This window comes from Sapajus apella, unplaced genomic scaffold (assembly GCF_009761245.1).
Source record: "Sapajus apella isolate SASKATOON/1434 unplaced genomic scaffold, GSC_monkey_1.0 scaffold121, whole genome shotgun sequence".
NCBI lineage: Eukaryota > Metazoa > Chordata > Mammalia > Primates > Cebidae > Sapajus > Sapajus apella.
The window spans coordinates 864103-870970 of NW_022437061.1; the positions used below are offsets into that span (position 1 = coordinate 864103).

Here is a 6868-nt window from a genome sequence, read left to right on the forward strand (position 1 = left end):
CACCTAGAAATACCATTTGACTCAGCAATCCCATTACTGTACATACCCAAAGGATTATAAATCATTCTATTATAAAGACACATGCACATGTATGTTTATTGTGGCACTGCTCACAATGGAAAGACTTGGTACCAACCCAAATGCCTATCAATGATAGACTGAATAAAGAAAATGTGGCACACATACACCATGTAATACTATGCAGCCATAAAAAAGGATGAGTTCATGTCCTTTGTAGAGACATGGGCCCTATCTTCCAAATGAGTCATGACCATCCTGTACCAGCCCATGCCGGCCAGCTCCCCAGTCATCTGCGCGGGCAGCCAAGATCAGTGCAGCAACGCTGTGGGCTACCCCCACGCCACCCATGACCTGGAGGGACCACCTCTAGATGCCTATTCGATTTAAGGACAACACACCATCTCTCCGTTCGATCTGGCCAAGCTGAACCGGGTGGCAAGACAACAGTCTCACTTTGCCATGATGCACGGCGGGACCGGATTCGCCGGAATTGACTCCAGCTCTCCAGAGGTGAAAGGCTATTGGGCAAGTTTGGATGCATCTACTCAAACCACCCATGAACCCACCATTCCAAATAACTTAATTGGCTGCATAATCGGGCGCCAAGGCACCAACATTAATGAGATTCGCCAGATGTCCAGGGCCCAGATCAAAATTGCCAACCCAGTGGAAGGCTCCTCTGGTAGGCAGGTTACTATCACTGGCTCTGCTGCCAGTATTAGTCTGGCCCAGTATCTAATCAATGCCAGGCTTTCCTCTGAGAAGGGCATGGGGTGCAGCTAGAACAGTGTAGGTTCCCTAGATAACCCCTTTCTGCTGTTTTCCCATGATCCAACTGTGTAATTTCTGGTCAGTGATTCCAGGTTTTAAATAATTTGAAGTGTTCAGTTTCTACACAACTTTATCATCCACTAAGAATTTAAAAATCACATTCTCTGTTCAGCTGTTAATGCTGGGATCCATATTTAGTTTTATAAGCTTTTTCCTGTTTTTAGTTTTGTTTTGGGTTTTTTGGCTCATGAATTTTATTTCTTGTTTGTCGATAAGAAATGTAAGAGTGGAATGTTAATAAATTTCAGTTTAGTTCTGTAATGTCAAGAATTTAAGAATTAAAAAAACGGATTGGTTAAAAAAAAAAAAAAGCTGGAAACCAGCATTCTCAGCAAACTAACACAAGAACAGAAAACCAAACACTTTAGGTTCTCACTCATAATTGGGAGTTGAAAAATGAGGACACATGGACACAGGAAGGGAAACATCACATATCATGCCCTATAGGAGGTGGGGGCTAGGGAAGGGATAGCATTAGGAGAAATACCTAATATAGATGATGGGGTGATGGATGCAGCAAACCACCATGGCATGTCTATAACTATGTAACAAACCTGCACGTTCTGCACATGTACCCCAGAGCTTAAAGTATAATAATAATTTTTTAAAAAAGTAAAGAGATACTATTCACAATCTACTAATTCGCTGATTCCATGAGAAGGAAACATTGTTTTCTGGTAGTATCTCCGATAACAACAGAATGTATCTTCTAGAAAAATATCCATTTCTGAAATTTAAAAAAGCCACCACCACCAATGCCACCATTATCATTATCACTAACACAACCATTAGCACCACCAAGCACTGGCTCAGCAGTTAGAGGATTTTAAATTTTCAGTATGAAAAACTGCTTCTCTTTTTGCCAAATTGTCTCATGCCATATTTCATATATATCTTAATTTTGCTGGATTCGAAACTCCAGATATTATGACATTAATACTTAGTTAATACAGTCAAGTGAGAAATTTTCTATAATAAAATGGTTTTTCTAGAATATTTCCTAGAAAACAGAGAGCTTTGTATTGCTAATGTCATTTCTTTTTTTTTTTTAACAGGGTCCCTTAAGCTGCCAGCTGAACCCAGTTGGACAAGCTGCCTTGTTGTTGTCTCCTTCCTTGCTTTAGGTATTTTCCATCATTTTGCTGCAAAATTCCAATGCTCTTTCTTAGATGATCTACATGCTATTTTAGTACTTCTTTGTCTCATCAAGCTTCTTCAATGTCATTATTTTGAATTCCTTTTCAGGCATTTTACAGATTTATTTTTCATTGCAATCTGTTGCAGGAGAATTTTTGTGTTCCTTTGGAGGTGTCATGTTTCCTTGATTTTTAATTTTGCCTGTCTTTACATTGATATCTGCACATCTGGCATAATAGTGGCTTCTACCAATTTTATGGATTTTTTTTTTAGGGAAATACTTCTTTTCTATAGATGTAGCTATAGTGTTGACTGGATGGGGTACTTCAGCTTAGATTCTAGACGGATGCTGTAGTGTGCTCTCTGTATAATTTCTTTGGCTCTAATTACTGGCATTGCTGTTTTTGAGTTCTTTGGTGGCTTAGGCTATGATATTCAGTGGAGGCTATGGTGAAGCCTTGCTGAGGATAGGGACACCAGGAGGGTCTGGCCTTTGGGTCCATTGGAGGCAGTGGTGGGCCAAATGGTCCAGTCCTTGGGTCCCTGGGTAGCATATGCAAACACCAGTAATATCAGGTTTGAGCAGGTTGGTCCATGGTCCTTCAGGTGCCTTGAACTGGTGCTATCAGTGGCAAGATTATGCTGTATGGCTGAGTGGTTCCTTGAGACCATTGGGCAAGTGTTATTCATGTACAAGTGAATAAATGTTTATTGATATTTCAGTCAAGTTGGGCTGGCAGGTGCATCTGTAGGTGAGTTCAATCAATCTCATGTAACTGGATTATGTAAGAAAAACATCCTGGATAAATCCTGGCAAGGTCCCCTCTTCAATTGTCAGGGATATGGACAGGAGCTTTTTCCTTCCCAGAAAATATCCCCAAGTCATCTTGAAGCCATGGTAGCACTTCCTCAGGTCGCTTCTGAGGAAACATTTAACACATTTTAAATCTCGTTCGATGATGGAAAACAAATAAATCTCATCATATGTCTTGCTTTTACATGACTTAATTTTATTACAAGACCTGTTTTGATTACAAAAAATACAAACTACCATCTGGGTGCAGTGGCTCATGCCTATAATTCCAGCACTTTGGGAGGCCGAGGTGGGTGGATCACCTGAGGTCAGGAATTCAAGACCAGCCTGGCCAACATGGTGAAACCCCATTCATACTAAAAATACAAAAATTAGCTGAGTGTGGTGGGGTGTGCCTGTAATCACAGCTACTTGGGAGGCTGAGGCAGGAGAATAGCTTGAACCCAGGAGGCGGAGGTTGTAGTGAACCAAGATCGCACCACTGCACTCCAGCCTGGTGACAGAGTGAGACTCTGTCTCAAAAAAAAAATACTGCTTAAAAATGCTAAGAATCATCTGATCCTTTAGTGAGTTGTAATCTTTTTGCTGGTGGAGGGTCTTGCCTTGATGCTGATGGCTGCTGATTCATCAGGGTGGCGGTTGCTGAAGGTAGGGGTGACAGTGGCATCATTTCTGCAGCGACTTCCTCTACTGAAATTTGAATCTCTCAAAGCCACCCATGAGGATGAGAATCAATTTCTTCCAAACTTCTGTTAATGTTCATATTTTGACCTCCTCCCATGAATTACAAAGGCTCGTTTTGGTGAATTCTTTTCAGAAAAGTTTCAATGTACTTTTCCCTGATCCATCAGAGAAATGACTACCAACGGCAGCTATAGCCTTACAAAATGTATTTCTTAAGTATGACTTAAAATTGAAATTACCCCTTGATCTATAGGCTACAGAATGGATACTGTGTTAGCAGGCATGAAACATTGATGTCCTTGTCCATCTCCACCAGAGCTCTGGGGCGACCAGGTACGCTGTCAAAGAGCAGTAGTGTAAGGAATCCTTTTTTTCTGAGCACTAGGTCTCAACAGTGGGCTTTAAATAATACACTCTGTTGTAAAGAGATGTGCTGTCATCCAGGCTTTGTTGTTTCATTTACAGAGCACAGGCAGTATGGATTCAGCATCATTCTTAAGGGCTTAGGATTTTCAGAATAGTACATGAACACTGGCTTCAGCTGAAAGTCTCAGCTGTATTAGCCCATAATATGAGTCAGCCTATCCTTTGAAGATCTGAAGCCAGGCATTTACTTCTCCTCTCTAGCTATCAAAATTCTGAATGGCATGTTCTTCTGATAGAAGACTATTTTGTCTACATTGAAAATCTTTTGTTCAGTGTAGCCACTTTTATCAGTTATCTTAGCTAGATCTTCTGAAGAACTTGCTGCAGTTTCTACACTAGCACTTGCTGCTCCCCCTTGCACCATTATATTATGAGACGACTTCTTTCCTTAAACCTCAGGTATCAACTTCTGCTGGCCTCCAATTTTCCTTCTGCAGCTTTCTCACCTCTCTCTGTCTTCACAAAATTGAGAGAGTTGGGCCTTGCTCTGGATTAGGCTTTAGTTTACGGGAATGTTGTGGTTGGTTTAATCTTCTATGCAGAGCATTAAAACTTTATCCATGTCAGCAATCTCGCTGTTTTGCTTTCCTATCATTTGTGTGTTCACCGGAGTAGCACTTTTAATGTCCTTCAGGACCGTTTCCTTTGCATTCACATTGTGGCTGTTTGGCACAAGAGGCCTAGCTTTCAGCCCATTTTGGGTTTTGACATGACTTCCAATTTAAAATGAGAGATATGTGAGTCTTCCTTTCACTTAAACATTGTGAGGTTATTAATTGGCCTAATTTAAATATTGTTATGTCTCAGGGAATAGGGAAGCCCAAGGAGAGGGAAAGGAATAGGAGAATGGCCAGTACCAGAGCAGTAAGAACACATGCAACATTTATGGATTAAATTCACTAGTATTATAGCAGTGTGCTTCATGACACCACAAGACAATGATAATAGCAATGTCAAGGATCACTGATTAAGCTAGACATGGTGGCCCATGCCTGTAATCCTGGTACTTTAGGATGCTGAGGTGGGAGGATTGCTTGAGGCCACAAGTTGGAGACCAGTCTGGGTAACATAGGGAGACCCCATCTCTACAAGAAGTACATATATACATATATAATTTATTAAAAAGAAAATTAAAAAATAAACCCTAAGTTCTCTGATCACAGGTCACCATAATAGATATAATAGCGATGAAAAAGTTTGAAATATTACAAAAATTACCAAAATGTGACACAGAGACACAAAGTGAGCACATCATGTTTGAAAAAATGGGGCTGACAGACCTACTTGAAGCAGGGTTGGCACAATCCCTCAATTTGTAAAAAGCACAATATCTGTGAAACACAAGAAAGCAAAGTGCAATGTAAAAAGGGATGCCTGTATATAAAATATACATATGTATTATACATATAAATATAAATGTGCATATATGTATATATTAATATAATGTCTTCAAATAGAAACACACATAGAAGAAAGCTATATATTGATTCATTAACATGGAACTCACAGCCAACAACACTATAACTCATTCCTACAATATGTAAATAATGGGGATGAACCGCATTTTAAGTAAAAACACATTATCACATAAATATAGAAGTATAAGTCCCAATAATTCACCTGAAAGTCTTTGTTTCTGTTGGGGAGAGACTTAGAAAAAAAGATGAAGAAGAAGACATTTCATTTTAAAATTGTATTTTGTTGTGATTTTAATTTTAAATGGGAACTTGTTTTTGTTTGGACCCCAAAAGAGAATATTGAATGTTTGTACTTGAAAACAATATTATAAGTACAATGGAAATTTCTATAATAAACTTTGTAAGAGGAGAATTTCTTTCCTTTAGCAGCCCATGAAATAAATTTTAAATAGCATAGAAGCTATAAATTCTCTCTATAGATACAAATTTTATATTTTTAACACGTCCACCCTCAGAGGTGTCCATCATTCACTGAAAATCCAGGAAATTTGAGGTCTGTGGCAATAAAATTGACAGTATCTTGGATGCTAATTTGCCATGTTGACTTCTAATTAACCCCAGTCCTAAAAATGCCTCCTGAGTCCTATTTTATTTACTGTCCTTCATGTACGAACATGTCTGCCTTTAGATCCAAGCAACCTTGATGTTATCACACAAATTATAGGCTATGACCACATAGCATTCTTACCTGTTCTGCAGGGTTGTCTTTAATTGTCTCTAGAGTTGTATACACATTACAGAACCACAACATTCCAGAAACTTTTGGATAAATAAAATTATCTATGACTTTAATGCTGTGGGGTTAGGAAATTCCAACTTGTCAAAGTCAAATGATTTCATAAAATACAATCATAGTATATGAAAAAAGAAATAAACGGATAACTAGAAAATACCCATTATTACAAATTTAAGAAACACTAAGGAGGTTCAAATGGAAAAATCTGTATATTCACATAATTGCCAGGTTATCTGGGTTCTTCTTGAACCAGCTCATAAAGCACAAGTGTTTATGATGATAACTCACTGTTTCACATCATATTTATATGAAGCTTTATTTAACTTTAATATAGAAATCTAAATTCTCTCATGGTTTCAAATGTTATGCCTGAAATTTCAAAGTTTGCATTCTGTAGTAGCTGCAATTAACACTCAGAGGAAAAAATAAGCTACATTCTTTAATTTTTTTCTAGGGTCTGCATTTCTACTGCTTCTGGGACTTCAATTTGACATATACGCAATTTTAAAGGTGACTCCTAAAAAAAGCAAAAAAAGGTGACTCCTGGGATTCTTAAAAGAATAAAATATGAAGGTATAAGGGTGATTTAAAAATAGGTACAAAATATAAGCAGATGATGCATCCCATTAAAAAAAGAAATAGGAGCAAAACACAGAAGGTACCAAGGTTTTTTTGAGCACTCATTTTTTTACACAAACTACAATTTTCCCAGTGTGGTCCAGGAGGACCTCTGTACCTCCT

The 6868-nt window shown here is 38.4% G+C and overlaps 1 pseudogene across 1 annotated transcript; it reads left to right on the forward strand.

The window, feature by feature from the left end:
- Positions 1 to 267: 267 nt before the first annotated feature.
- Positions 268 to 1163, forward strand: LOC116538564 (annotated as a pseudogene). The gene has a single exon (XR_004263690.1). The product of XR_004263690.1 is annotated as a poly(rC)-binding protein 1-like (transcript).
- Positions 1164 to 6868: the final 5705 nt, after the last annotated feature.